Below are 15,325 nucleotides of genomic sequence, written 5' to 3'. Positions count from 1 at the left end.
ACCTTCTCCCTCTGCCTCATTTTCATCTCTCCCACCATCAACCTTTTCCCACCCCTTGCCTCTTGTCTGAATCTTCCTCCCCCTTTAGGTCTGATAGTCCACAGCTCACCCCATTTTCCAAAGCCTTTTCAAGTCACCTCTTCTCCACCAAGCATTCTTTCCCAATTAATTTTGGCTCCTCTCCAAGTATAACCCTCAACTCCCCATGCAGCACCTCTGCAACCCTTCAGATTTGTGAACTTCTGCTTAATCATTCTCTTTTTCTCTTTCTGCCTATCTGTAAATTATTCCATTAGGACATGACTCCAATATACTGCATACTCCTTGATGATGATGATGATGATGATGATGATGGCATTTGTTAAGCGCTTACTATGTGCAGAGCACTGTTCTAAGTGCTGGGGGGGGGGGGGACACAAGAGTGATCAAGTTGTCCCACATGAGGGCTCACGGGCCTTAATCCCCATTTTACAGGATGAGGTAACTGAGGGCTCAGAGAAGTTAAGTGACTTGCCCAAGGTCACATAGCAGACGTGGTAGAGTTGGGATTCGAACCCATAACCCCTTACTCCAAAGCCCATGCTCTATTCCACTGAGCCACGCTACTGTAGTTCACCAAGTGCTAATACAGTGTTCCACACCCTCTTAGTTGCTCAATAGATACTATTGATTTAAAGGAAAAGTGAAAAACAATAACAAAATGGACCAAAGTATTTATGTAGCATTTACTGTGTTAAGTGCACTGTGCTAAGCACTTGAAAAATGCAATTCAATAGAGTTGGTAGACAGGGATTCTTGGCCTTTAAGGAGCTTACAGTCTTCAATGGGAAACAGACATATAAAATGTTACAAGTAAGGGGAAATAGTGTATAAAGATATGTACAAAAAATAGCTGTGGGACTGGGATATCAGGATGCTTAAAGGGCACACAACACGAGAAGCAGTGTGGCCTAGTGGATAGAAACACAGGGTGGGGAAGTCAGAAGGACCTGGGGGTTCTAATCCCAGCTCTGCCACTGTCTGCTTGTGTGACCTTGGGGCAAGTTGCTTCACTTCTCTGGGCCTCAGTTATCATCCCTGTTAAAATGGGGATTAATACTGTGAGCCCATATGGGATATGGACTGTATCCAACCTGATTCGCTTGTACCTACACCAGTATTTAGTGCAGTGCCTGGCACATAGTAAGCACATAAATACCATTTTTTAAAAGTGCATAGGTGATACGGGGGGAGGGCTGGAAGAGGAAATGAACATATAGTCAGGGAAGGCCTCTTGGAGATGTGATTTTAAGGTTTTGAAGGTGGAGAGAGAGGTAGACTTTTGGATAGGAAAGGAGAGGGTTTTCCAGGCCAGTGGGAGTTTTTGGGCACTGGTCAGTGGCAGGATAGATGAACCCAAGATACAGAGGTTATTGGTATTAGAGGAGCAAAGTCTATGGACTGGTGTTCAGTAGAAAACACTCGAGGTAAATCAGAAGAAAGTATTGAGTGCCTTAAAGCCAATGGTAAGGAGTTTTGGTTTAATGTGGAAGTGGTTGGGTGACCATCAGATTTTTTGGGGAAGTGAGGAGATATTTTTAGAAAAATGATGCAGGTACATTGACTGACGTGGAGCAAGATGGGAGGCGGGGAGGTCATCAAGGCGGCTGGTGCAGTAGTCAAGGTGGAAAATGGCAAGTGCTTGGATCGGTGTGGTAGCAGACTGGATGGAGAGAAAAGGGCAGATTATAGAAGGTAGAACTGACAGGATTTCATCAAAGATTGAATGTGGGGGTTGAACGAGAGAGATGAGTTGAGGATAATGCCAAGATTACAAGCCTGTGACACAGGGAGGATGGTGACAGGAAAGTCAGGGGAGCACAGGGTTTTGGTGGGAAGATGAGTTCTGTTCTGCCCACGTGAAGCAAAGAGAAATTGGACCAGGCTGTTTTGTGCAATTTCATGTAACAGCAAACCTAGTCCTGAAGTCCCCCCTCCCTTCATGTGCCTTGGATCTTGTGATATTATCTGAAATATAGCAGAGTTCTTTTAGAACTTCTCCCACTTCTTCTCCCACTCCCTTCTGCATCGCCCTTGCACTTGGATTTGCTCCCTTTACTCACCCCTCCCCCAGCCCCACGGCACTTACATACATTTCCGTCATTCACTTATATTAGTGTCTGTCTCTCCCTCTAAACCGCAAGCTCTTTGTGGAGAGGGAACGTACATACCAACTCAGTTACACGGTATTTTACCAAGTGTTTGGTACAGTGTTCCGCACACAGTAAGCTCTCAAATATGATTGATGGATAGAAACACACCAACTCAGAGGAAAGGTACCCCCGGCAAAGATTTTCCCTTTTTTGTGGGTTTGTTTTTTTTTGTTTTGTGGTGAGTTTTATAGTATTTTATTTCCCATGCACTATACTAGGCACTAACCATATTGGACACAGTCAATGTCCCACAGGCAGCTCGCAGTCTTAATCCCCATTTTACAGGTGGGGTAACTGAGGCACAGAGAAATGAAGTAGCTTGATCAAGGACACACAGCAGGCGGCAAGTGGCAGAGCTGGGATTAAAATCCAGGTCCTTCTGACTCCCGAGCATGTGCTCTATCCACCAAGCTATACTGCTTCTCCTTCACAGATTCTAGTTTCTGCTACTTTACTTGAGTATCTTTCATTCACCTACCATTCTGTGAAGTTAACTGGGGAAACCTCATCTCCTCCAGGAGGTCTTCCCAGACTGATCCCCCTCCTTCCTCTCCCCCTCCCCATCCCCCCACCCTACCTCTTTCCCCTCCCCACAGCACCTGTATATATGTTTGTACAGATTTATTACTCTATTTTACTTGTACATATTTACTATTCTATTTATTTTATTTTGTTAATATGTTTTGTTTTGTTGTCTGTCTCCCCCTTCTAGAATGTGAGCCCGTTGTTGGGTAGGGACCGTCTCTATATGTTGCCAACTTGTAGTTCCCAAGCACTTAGTACAGTGCTCTGCACACTAAGCGCTCAATAAATATGAGTGAATGAATGAATGAAACAGGTAAATAGCTTGTTGATTCCTGGTGATTTAGGCTCTACATTGAAAGAGAAATAAGCACTCTCTCCCCATCACTAGCTGAACTGAAGGAAAAGTACTGCTTTATCATTATTAGATCTCTGCCCCTGCTCTCTCCCCCTCCCTCCAGGCTCGCATCTCCTCCTGCCTTCAGGACATCTCCATCTGGATGTCCGCCCGCCACCTAAAGCTCAACATGTCGAAGACTGAGCTCCTTGTCTTCCCTCCCAAACCTTGTCCTCTCCCTGACTTTCCCATCTCTGTTGACGGCACTACACCTTTCCCGTCTCACAAGCCCGCAACCTTGGTGTCATCCTCGACTCCGTTCTCTCATTCACCCCTCACATCCAAGCCGTCACCAAAACCTGCCGGTCTCAGCTCCGCAACATTGCCAAGATCCGCCCTTTCCTCTCCATCCAAACCGCTACCCTGCTAATTCAAGCTCTCATCCTATCCCGTCTGGACTACTGCACTAGCCTTCTCTCTGATCTCCCATCCTCGTGTCTCTCTCCACTTCAATCCATACTTCATGCTGCTCTCTGCTTCTCCAACGTTTGGTTTAGGGCCTTTTAAAACTGTAGGGGGTGTCTAATCTAGGTAAGGTCTCATTAATAATCATAATTATAATGATGGTGTTTGTTAAGCGCTTACTATGTGCAAAGCACTGTTCTAAGTTCTGGGGGGGGTACAAGGTGATCAGGTTGTACCATGTGGGGCTCACAATCCTTAATCCCCATTTTACAGATGAGGTAACAGGCACAGAGAAGTTAATGTGACTTGCCCAAAGTCACCACAGCTGCTGGTGGAGCCAGTATTTGAACCCATGGACCTCTGACTCCAAAGCCCATGCTCTTTCCACTGAGCCATGCTGCTTCTCATTATTAATAATACTTACTTGATCCTGCTTATCACTGTAGTTTTTACTTCAAGAGTAAAGGCTATTGCCTGCAGAACTACCTGCTGATCGAGCTCCTGGTTATTGAATAAGTGCGAGAAAAAGCAATTCATCAAGGCCAGGGAAAGTGTCCAACGATGTCCTGAACCTTCTGTTTCTTCACACTCACCACATTTTTTTTTTTTTAAATGAGGTACTTCTACATTCTTCCTGAGTCAAGAACAGATACCCATAGTTTCTCTTTTTGGACAGTTTTCCTTAGACAATGTTTCAGGGGCCCTTTTTATGCAGTGTGAGGGTAACCACAGCAATAACTCCTCAGTGCCTAACAAATTTGCTTCGATGCCAGCCTCTAAGAGACCGGCGATTCCTCTCCCTACAAATCCTCCAGATTAAGGCTCCTCTCAACCTCCAACTCCATTTAAATGTGCAGGTACCTTGCCTTATATTCTAAAGAACTCCCACAGAAAAAAAAAGGAAATCCAACCTAGATTTTTCATGAAACTCCCCCTACCGACCCACCCCATCTCCTCAGCCCTTCCAAAGTTTACGTTGGTGCAGCACTGATATTATCAGCTTTAATCTCAACTCCTGCTAGAAATCACTCAAACACACACATTTGCAAGCGATTAGTGTCTGATCATACACAAATACCCACCTACCACATGCAACCTATGCCTGAACAGAAACTTCCACTCCTAGATAGCTCTATAAATAACTAGACACCTAATGACAAAGCCACGAATTAAAAGATGGTATAGCTTGGCAAAATTCTGCTGGTAGCATCCCCCCGACATCCACTCCCTAGATGAATTCCGCACGTTTGAGGGGGGTATCTCAGAAGTGCACTTACCTTAGCTACCAGAGATTTTGCTTTTCATCCCTTCTTCTGCTTCAGGGCCGGGTCCGAGGCCCAAGAGGAGGAGCCAGGGGGTGGGGAGGCTGGTAGATGCTCCCCAAGGGAGCTGGGTGTTGCTCTTCCTCGGGTCCTCGTCTGAGCAGTCGGGCAGAAGGGAAGCGGAGTGAGAGAGGTTTTCAGCAGCGTGGAGCTGGCTCAGAGCCCAGGACCCCCCTAATGGCTCCTCCTCCTCCTCGGCTCCCTCCCCTTGCACCAACCCCGAGGCGGGTGGCACGGTCCTCTGCCCTGGCTGCTGGGGGAACCAGCCTCTCCTCCCTGCCTGGTGAGGAGCAGCGGGAGGAGGAGGAGGAGCACAGCAGGAGAAGGAGCACGGGAAGAGGAGGAGGAGGAGCACCGGCAGAGGAGGAGTGCAGGAGAAGGAGCACAGAAGGAGGAGGAGAACCACAGGAGAAGGAGGAAGAAAGGAGCACAAGAGGAGAACAAGCATAGCAGGAGGAAGAGAGGAGGAGCCCAGGAGGAGGAGGAGCACAGGAGGAGAAAAAGAAGGAGCATGAAAGGAGTAGGAGAAAGGAGGAGGGGAAGGAGAAGGAGCACAAGAGGAGAAGGAGCACAGAGGAGGAGGAGAAGGAGGAGGAGGAGCACAAGAGGAGGGAGGAAAGAGCACAGAGAAGGAGAAGGAACACAAGGGGAGAAGGAGGAGCACAGGAGGAGTGGAGAAGGAACACAAAGGAGGAGGAGACAGGAGGAGGGGGAGGAGAAGAAGGAGCACAGGAGAAGGGGGAGGAGAAGAAGGAGCACAGGAGGAGGATCTACAAGGATCACAAGAGGAGTAGAAGAAAAGAGGAGGATGAGCACAAGAGGAAGTGAAGGAGCACAAAAGAAGGGGTGAAGAGAAGGAAAAGGAGCACTAGGAGGAGGAGCACAGGAGGAGGAAAAGGAGCCCCACGTGGGACAAGGACTGTGTCCAACCCGATTCACTTATATCCACCCCAGAGGTTAGTACAGTGCCCGGCACATAGTAAGCACTTAAATACCATTATAATAATTATCATTTAAAGCCAGGTCTCCTGACTCCTGGGTCTGTGCTCTTTCCATTAGACCACGCTGATTCTGTTCCTCAGCCTCTCTTCCCCTTTTCCTTATGTTTCCTTCCCTCCCACCATCTACCCCTCATTTGTCTGAACCCCTACCTGAGGTGAGCAGATTTCCGATCACCTTGCACTACTCTGATGGTATTGACGCCTGTCTACATGTTTTGTTGTCTGTCCCCTCCTTCTAGACTGAGCCCATTGTTGGGTAGGGACCATCTATATGTTGACGATTTGTACTTCCCAAGAGCTTAGTACAGTGTTCTGCACACAGTACGTGCTCAATAAATATGACAGTGAATGAAGGAATGAGCACAGGAGGAAGAGGAAAAGGAGCACAAGAGGAGGTGGAAGAGGAGAAAGAGCAGGAGAGGAGGAGGGAGCGACAAATAGCAGCTTCAACTCCCAAGATGAGTTTCCCCCACCCTCAATTCATTCCCCCTGGGCAAGCCTCGGCACCAGTGGCCACAGCCTCCCAGATCCCACCTGGCTGGGCCCGTGGGTTGCCACCCACCTGTGCCAGCCCCTATCTGCTTCAGGACCTGGCCAAGGGGCAGGCAAGAGGTACTGCACACCTGTGAGAGTCACCTCCCATCCCTCACTTACTACCTTAAGGCTTGGCATGGCCACAGGCCTTGATTGACCTAGACACAATGCAAAGCTGCATATGAAGATGCCTTGTTTAGATCCTGAACCCTGGTGGGGCTAGAGATGGGGACTGAGATAAATAATAATATTTGTTAAAGCAATTACTCTATGGCAGGTACTCTGGTGGCTACAAACTAATTGGCAATCGGGTTATTTACTGATCTGTTATTGTGTGCAGAGCACTGTACTTAGCTCTTGGGAGAGTATGACAACTGATTCATTCAATCATATTTGAATGCTTTCTGCATGACATTCACTCAATCGTATTTATTCATTCAATTGTATTTATTGACCACTTACTGTGTGCACAGCACTGTACTAAGCGCTTGGAAAGTACAATTCAGCAATAGAGACAAATCATTCATTCACTCAATCATATTTATTGAGCACTTACTGTGTGCAGAGCACTGTACTAAGCGCTTGGAAAGTACAAGTTGGCAACATATAGAGACGGTCCCTACCCGACAGCTGGCTCACTTTCTAGAAAGGGGGGAGACAGACAACAAAACAAGTTAGCAGGCATCAATACTATCAATGTAAACAATTATAGATATATAGTCATTAATAAAATGAATAGAATAATAAATATGTACATATATACACACAAGTGCTTTGGGGAAGGACTGGGGGGGTAGAGCAGAGGGAGAGAGTCAGGGAGATGGGGGAGGGGAGGAGGAGCAGAGGAAAAGGAAGGCTTAATTTGTGTCTCATAGGATGACGGTAAGAATCATTCTGGATTATTTATACTGTCTCCCCCTCTACACTGTAAGCTTGTTGTGGGCAGGGAATGTTTTTACCTACTCTGTTGGATTGTACTCTCCCAAGCGCTTTGTACAGTGCTCCCTACATACTATAAGTGTTCAATAAATGCCACTGATTGATTGATATTAGGTGAGGTAGTAATAATAATAATAGTTATTATTATGGTATTTGTTAAGCACTTACTGTGTGCCAAGCACTATTCTAAGCACTGGGGTAGATTCAAGGTAATCAGGTTGTCCCACATGGGGCTCACAGTGAATCCCCATTTTACAGATGAGGTAACAAGCACAGAGAAGTTAAGTGGCTTGCCCAAGGTCACACAGCAGACAAGTGGCAGAGCTGGGATTAGAACCCATTTCCTCTGACTCCAAAACCCATGCTCTTTCCACTAAGTCATCGTATTTGTTAAGCACTTATTATGTGCCAGGCACTGTACTAAGTGCTGGAGTGGATAGAAGCAAATTGGTTTGGGCACAGTCCCTGTCCCTCATGGGGCTCCCAGTCTCGATCCCCATTTTACAGATGAGGTAACTAAAGCCCAGAGAAGTGAAGTGACTTGCCCAAGGTCACACAGCAGACAAGAGATGGAACTTGGATTAGAATCCAAGATTTCCTGACTCCGACGCCTGTGGTCTATCCACTACACCATGCTGCTTCATAAACGTCGTGATAGGAGTGGCAGTATTGCTTGTATTGTACTTTCTCAAGTGCTTAGTACAGTGTTCTACACAAAGTAAATGCTCAATAAATCAGAGTCAGGTTGATTGATAGGTGAGATAGCAGTAGTGGTGGTAGTAACAGTAACAGTATTTCTTGTATTGTACTCTCCTAAGCACTTAGTACAGTGCTTTGCACACAGCAAGCACTCAATAAATACCACTGATTGATTGATAGGTGAGGTAGTAGTAGTAGCAGTATTTGTTGCATTGTACTCCCCCAAGCACTTAGTACAGTGCTTTGCACACAATAAGTGTTCAATCAATAGAACTGATTGATAGCAGGTGAGGTAGTAGTAGCAATGATTGTGTTGGTGGTAGTATAAAGGTGATGGTAGTAGTAATAGTGGTGATATTTGTTATATGGTACTCTTCCCAAGCTCTTAGTACAGTGCTTTGCACACAGCAAGTGTTCAATAAATACGATTGATTGATAGTAATAGAGATAGTGGTAGTGGTGGTAGTAGTAGCAGTAGTTGTACTGGACTCTCCCAGGCGCTTAATACAGCACTTGGGGGTTGGAGGAGGGAGCTGGAGGCTGCAGGGGGAAATTGGGGGTTGGGGGAGGAAGCTGGAGGTGGGTGGAGGAATCTGGGCATTGGAGGAGGTGATACATTCAATAAATGTATCACCTGCCCACAACAAGCTTACAGTCATGTACCCACCCCAGTGCTTGGCACAGAGTAAGCACTTAAATATCACAATGATCATTATTATAAGATGGAAATGTGCTCAAGTTGTTAGTTCAGGACACTTGTATTATACACGTAGTCATTTAACAAAGGAAGGAAAATAACACATAAAACCATTCCAAAAACTATCTTGTCCAGAGAAAACAAATATTACCCAAATCAGTATACTTTACCCACTTGGAAATTATAGGTGACTTATCTTCCATACCACATGCTGTCAACGCCCATATTTGATGGCAGGATCCCACACTTTTCAGTCATTTTTAGTAGAGACGAAAAAGCCTGTCTTTATTTTAGGCCAGCACATTAAGGAATTTCCCCAGTTTCAAGATGGCTGCTAGTGATTCCTCTTATAAGTTCCCTGTGCCAAGATCTAGTTGATATCCCTGATAATCCACACCTGATATGTATAATGACCACCACATCTGATGCATTTTCCTCTAATGAGGTGATTTTCTTTTCCCCAAGTACCTAGCTTGTTCAAAGTTAGGGCTGTTTTTTTGTTCTTTCCTTTTTTCGATATAATTTTCAGAGTTTGAGCTAGCATTCGGAGGATCGCTTTGTTTGGGGATGGATTTGTTTGTAGTACAGTTCTGAATGTTAATGCATTCCAGCCTCAGGAGTGATTTTATGTGGGAGTGGAGTGCATATTTATCAAATTTCCCCTGCTGTTCCCTGGTGCTTGTAAACAAGACAAAAATGTGTATACTTGCATAGCATTTCACCATCAGCAATACTTGCTAAGACTTCTTATTTTTGGCATGTGCCGAGTGAGGATTAGACTTTGCTGAGCCATTATGGTTAACATTTCATTTAGATTTTACCAGATACCTTCATGAGAAGCAGCACTGCCTAGTGGATAGAGCACAGGCCTGGGAGTCAGAGGGACCTGGGTCTGATGTGTGACCTTGGGTGAGTCACTTAATTTCTCTGAGTCTCAATCCCCTCATCTGTAAAATGGGGAAGAAGACTGTGAGCCCCATTTGGGACATAGACTGTGTCCAACCTATTTATTTTGTCCCTACCCCATCACTTGGTACAGTGCCTGGCATATTTTAATAATAATTATATTTTATTTATTTATATTAATATCTGTCTTCCCCTCTAGACTGTAAACTTATAATGGATAAGGAATATGTCTTTTATATTGTTGTAGTTCATTCATTCAATCGTATTTATTGAGCACTTACTGTGTGCAGAGCAGTGCACTAAGCGGTCGGAAAGTATAAATCGGCAACATATAGAGACGGTCCCTACCCAACAACAGGCTCACAGTCTAGAAGGGGGAGACAGACAACAAAACAAATAGTGTACTCTCCGAAGCATTTAGTACAGTGCTCTTGCACACAGTAAGCAAGCACTCAATAAATACAGTTGACTGACTAAATTATGGTATTTAATAATTGTGGTGTTTGTTAAGTACTTACTATCTGCTAAACGCTGAGGTACATACAAGCGGATTGGGTTGGACACAGTCTCTGTCCCACATGGGGGCTCACAGTCTTCATCCCCAGGCAGTTGAGACAATTGAGGCACAGAGAAGTGAAGTGACTTGCCCAAGGTAACACAGCAGACATGCGGCAAAGCCGGGATTAGAACCCAACTCCTTCTGACTCCCAAGCCCTCGCTCTACCCATTAAGCACTCTGCTCCTCAAGCACTTACTATGTGTCAAGCCCTGGGGTACACAGGTTAGTCAGACACAGCCATAGCAAGTACAAATACCATAAAAAAGAAGATTCTCTTTGTAGTGCCGTATCTTTATCCAAGTATATTTTCTCTCTCATCCCTTCCATCTCAGCCTTACCTCTACTCCAAAGAACCCCAAGAAATAACCACCAAATCGAACTCAGAGAAAGTTTTATCTCTCCTGCTGCTCTCTCTCTGCCCAAGTATGAGTCTGGCTCCAAAAAAGAACTTCCACGGTTCTTTTGTATCCAGGCCTGCCAGATCTCAAGACCCATAACAAAATAGGCAGTGTGGTCCAGTGGAAAGAGGACCTTTCTTATGGTAATTGTTAAGCTATTACTAAATGCCAGGCACTGTTCTAAGTCAGTCAATCAGGCAATTGTATTTGAGTGCTTACTGTGTGCAGAACACTGTACTAAGCTATTGGGAGAATACAATATAGCAGACACATTCCCTGCTCGGAATGAGCTTAAGTACTGAGGTAGAAACAAGATAATCGAAATGGACGCAGTCCCTGTTGCACAAGGGGCTCACAGTATTAATTCCCATTTTACAGATGAGGGAACTGAGGCCCAGAGAAGTGAAGTGACTTGCCCAAGGTCACACAGCAGACAAGTGTAGGAGCTTGGATTAGAACACAGGTCCTTCTGACTTTCAGGCCCGGGCTCTATCCATTAGGCCACACTGCTTCTCTATTCCCTGCTCTGCCACTTGGCTGTTGTGTCACCTAGGGTAAGTGACAAATTTTTCTGGGCCTCAGTTTCCTCATTTGTAAAATGGGGATTAACTACCCATTCTTCCTTCCAATTTAGACAAAGCCCCATGCGGAATAGATGACAACCTGGTCATCTTCTTTCTACCCCAGGATTTAGTACAGTGTTTGCCACAGATTAAGACCTTAACAAATACCACAATCATTATTATTATTATTATCAGATCAAAAACAATCCCTGTCCTACATAATAATAATAATAGTGATGGCATTTGTTAAGCACTTACTATGTGAAAAACACTGTTCTAAGCACTGGGGGGGATACAAGGTGATCAGGTTGTCCCACTGGGGGCTCACAGTCTTAATCCCCATTTTACAGATGAGGTAACTGAGGCTCAGAGAAGTTAAGTGACTTGCCCAAGGTCACAGAGCAGACATGTGGTGGAGCTGGGATTCGAACCCATGACCTCTGACTCCAAAGCCTGTGCTCTTTCCAGTGAGCCATGCTGCTTCTCTACATCTAAGAGATGGGGGAGAACTGAGGCCCATTTTACATAAAGTTAGTGAAATTGAGGCACAGAGAGGTGGTCATATGCTGAAGGTCATCGGAGGCAGTGTGATCTAGTGGAAAGAGCACAGTTCTGGCAGTGAAAGGACCTGGATTCTAATCCTAGCTCTGCCACTTCCCTGCTGTGTGACCATAGACTCGTCACTTAACTTCTCTGTGTCTCAGTTTCCTCTGCCTAGACTGTAAGCTTGTTGTGGGCAGGGAATGTGTCTGTTTATTGTTGTATTGTACTCTTCCAAGAGTTTAGTACAGTGTTCTGCACCCAATAAGTGCTCAATAAATATGATTGAATGAATGAATAAAAGGGATAGAATACCTGTTCTCCTTTCTATTTAGACTGTAAGCCCCATGTGGGACAGAGACTGTGTCCAACCTTATTAACGTTCATCTTCCCTAGTGCTTAGAATAGTGCTTGACACATAGTAAGCGCTTAAATTCCATTAAATATTATTAAATAGAATCATTATTTATTACATTATTAAATATGTGTATATATATTTGGGCCTCTGAAGCAGCAAGGCCTATGGAAAGAGCTCAAGCCTGGGAGTCTGAGAACATGAATTCTAATTTTGAATTTTGGCTCCATCACCTGTCTGCTGTGAGAACTTGGGCAAATCACTTCACTTCTCTGGGCCTCAGTTCCCTCATCTGTAAAATGGGGATGAAGACTGCGAGCCCCATGTGGGACAGAGACCAATCTGATTACCTTGTATCTCTCCCAGGGTTTAGTACAATGTCGGGCACATAGTAAGCACCTAACTAATACCATAAAAAAAAAATCTACTGTTTTGCAACCCCTTGTCCCAGCTTTCCTAGCAGAAGGAAATTCTTGAGTATAAAATAATTGAGTTGAATTGATGGGAGCCAATCACATTCTAGGATTCTCTTCTGATGCGGTCATAGTTGAGGCACTCAACTGAATTATTCTTATAGATGGAATAACAGTTGCTAAGAAGTACGTATTGAAAGGCAGTTTAAAATTGAATAGATAGATCTATTGCAAGCATATTAGACAGAGTCCTTTCTCACAATGTGGCTCACAGTCTAAAGGGGAGGGAGACCAGATATTCAACCACATTTTACAGAAGAGGAAATTGAGGCACGGAGAAGAAGTGGTGAAGGCAGATTTAGAGCCCCTGTCTAAGCTCTTTGTGGGCAAGAATTGTATCTACCAATTTCATCGTTTTGTACTCTGCCAATTGTCAGCTGTGTGACTTTGGGCAAGTCACTTAACTTCTCTGTGCCTCAGTTACCTCATCTGTAAAATGGGGATTAAGACTGTGAGCCCCCAGTGGGACAACCTGATCACCTTGTAACCTCCCCAGTGCTTAGAACAGTGCTTTGCACATAGTAAGCACTTAATAAATGTCATTATTATTATTATCATTATTATTATTATTATTATTATTATTACTCTCCCAAGCCTTAGTGGATAAGAGCACAGGCCTGGGATCAGAAGGACGTGAATTCTAATCCCAGTTCTGTCATGTGTCTGCTATGTGACCTTGGGCAAGTCACTTGGGGTTTATAATAATAATAATAATAATAATAATAGCATTTATTAAGCGCTTACTATGTTCAAAGCACTGTTTTAAGCACTGGGGAGGTTACAAGGTGATCAGGTTGTCCCACCTGGGGCTCACAGTCTCAATCCCCATTTTACAGATGAGGTAACTGAGGCACAGAGAAGTTAAGTGACTTGCCCGAAGTCACACAGCTGACAAGTGGCAGAGCTCGCATTTGAACCCATGACCTCTGACTCCAAAGCCCGGGCTCTTTCCACTGAGCCACACTGCTTCTCTATGACGGTGAGCCCCATGTGGGACAGGGACTGTGTCCAATCGGATGATCTTTTATCTACCCCAGTGCTTAGATCAGCACTTGACACATAGTAAGTGATTAACCAATACGATCATTATTAGCATACACTCAATGATACCATCGATGGACTAATTATGTGATTGATTACTATTTCCAGGCCTGTGCTCTTTCCACTACACCAAGCTGCTTTACCTACCCCTCTCAAGAAGGGGAAAAGGAAAATGCAGAGATCATGGGTTCTAATCCTGGCTCCACCATTTGTCTGCTGAGTGACCTTAGGCAAATCTTTTCACTTCTCTGTGCCTCAGCTACCTCATCTGTAAAATGGTCATTGAGACTGTGAGCCCCCATGGGAGATGGGAACTGTGTCCAGCACTTAGTACAGTGCCTGGTGCATAGTAAGTGCTTAACAAATACCATGATTATCATTATTATTATTATGTTTTTCCCCAGTGCCAGCAATGGGAATTCTGCATTCTTTTGGAACACTCTAAAGACATTCTCCATGCCAGACTTTGTTTTCCATACACCCACTCCCTGGAAGGCAGAGTAGAACTCTGGAGCAGAAAAGAAATGCAAGCCATCGGGAATAGCAATCCAGCCCCATAATTCATAGGAATTGATTTCAAACCTGGGTTGTACTTTGATTCTATCTTCTGAGTGGGTTTTTTTTTCTTTTAATGGGCTTTGGAGAAATTTATTTTTACTCTCGCTAAAAAACACCCACACAACAGCTGAGAGAGGGGTGCTGTCCTCCCCAAGGGAGAATCCTACTCAGGGATTAGAAATATTTTGGTTTGTAGTGAAAAGGTAGGCCCAGAGAAATGAAGTGACTGGGCCAAGGTAACAGCGCAGAGGTGGTGGAGCCAGGATTAGAACCCATGACCTTCTGACTGGCAGACTCTCCCAGATTCTGCCTTTCCCCCTCTCCCCAACCCAACTCCCTCATCTGTAAAATGGTGATTGAGACTGTAAGCCCCACATGGGACAGCGACTGTGTTCAACCCAAGTTGCTTGTAGATATCCCAGCGCTTAGTAAAGTGTCTCACACATAGTAAGTGCTTAACAAATACCAAAATTATTAATATTATTACTAGTAATAATAATAATAAATACCCTTGATTGATCAATTGACTGTAAACTTGATATGGGCAGGAACATGCCTATCAACTCTGTTATATTGGACTCTACCAAGAGCTTAGTACAGTGCTCTGCATTCAGTAAGCACCCTGTAAATACCCTTGATTAATGGACTGTAAGCTCATTGTGAGCAGGGGTCATGTCTACTAATTCTGTTGTATAGGCTTCTACCAAGTGCTTAGTACAGTGCTTTGCACACAGTAAGTTCTCAAATACCTTAATTGATTGATTGACTGTAAGCTCATTGTGGGCAGGGATCTGGACTACCAACTCTGTGTAATTGGACTTTACCAAGCGCTTAGTACAGGGCTCTGCACATAGTAAGCACCCAATAAATACCATTAATTGATTGATCTTCTTTCTTCTATGGTATTTGTTAAGCGCTTACTATGTGCCAGGCACTGTTCTGAGGACTGGGGTAGACACAAGGTAATCAGGTCGGATGCAGTCCCCGTCATTCATTCATTCATTCATTCAATCCTATTTATTGAGCGCTTACCGTGTGCAGAGCACTGTAGTAAGCGATTGGGATGTGCATGTTGGCAACATATAGAGATGGTCCCTACCCAACAATGGGCTCACAGTCTAGAAGGGGGAGACAGACAACAAAACAAAACATGTGGACAGGTGTCAAGTTGTCAGAACAAAGCTAAATGCACATCAATTACTAGTAAATATGTACAAGTAAAAT

General features: G+C 44.6%; 1 protein-coding gene across 3 annotated transcripts in view; it reads right to left on the bottom strand.

Moving 5' to 3' along the window:
• RGS6 (regulator of G protein signaling 6) overlaps positions 1-5,039 on the bottom strand; it is a 419,024-nt gene extending 413,985 nt beyond the window's left edge. For all 3 annotated transcript variants that reach the window (XM_038765488.1, XM_038765486.1, XM_038765487.1), the window contains exon 1: positions 4,794-5,039. The gene's annotated coding sequence lies outside the window, so the exon portion shown is untranslated. The remainder of the gene's footprint in view (positions 1-4,793) is intronic.
• Between the last annotated feature and the right edge of the window lie 10,286 nt (positions 5,040-15,325).

The sequence above is a fragment of the Tachyglossus aculeatus genome, chromosome 23 (assembly GCF_015852505.1).
Source record: "Tachyglossus aculeatus isolate mTacAcu1 chromosome 23, mTacAcu1.pri, whole genome shotgun sequence".
NCBI lineage: Eukaryota > Metazoa > Chordata > Mammalia > Monotremata > Tachyglossidae > Tachyglossus > Tachyglossus aculeatus.
This window is presented reverse-complemented; position numbering and strand designations above follow the sequence as displayed.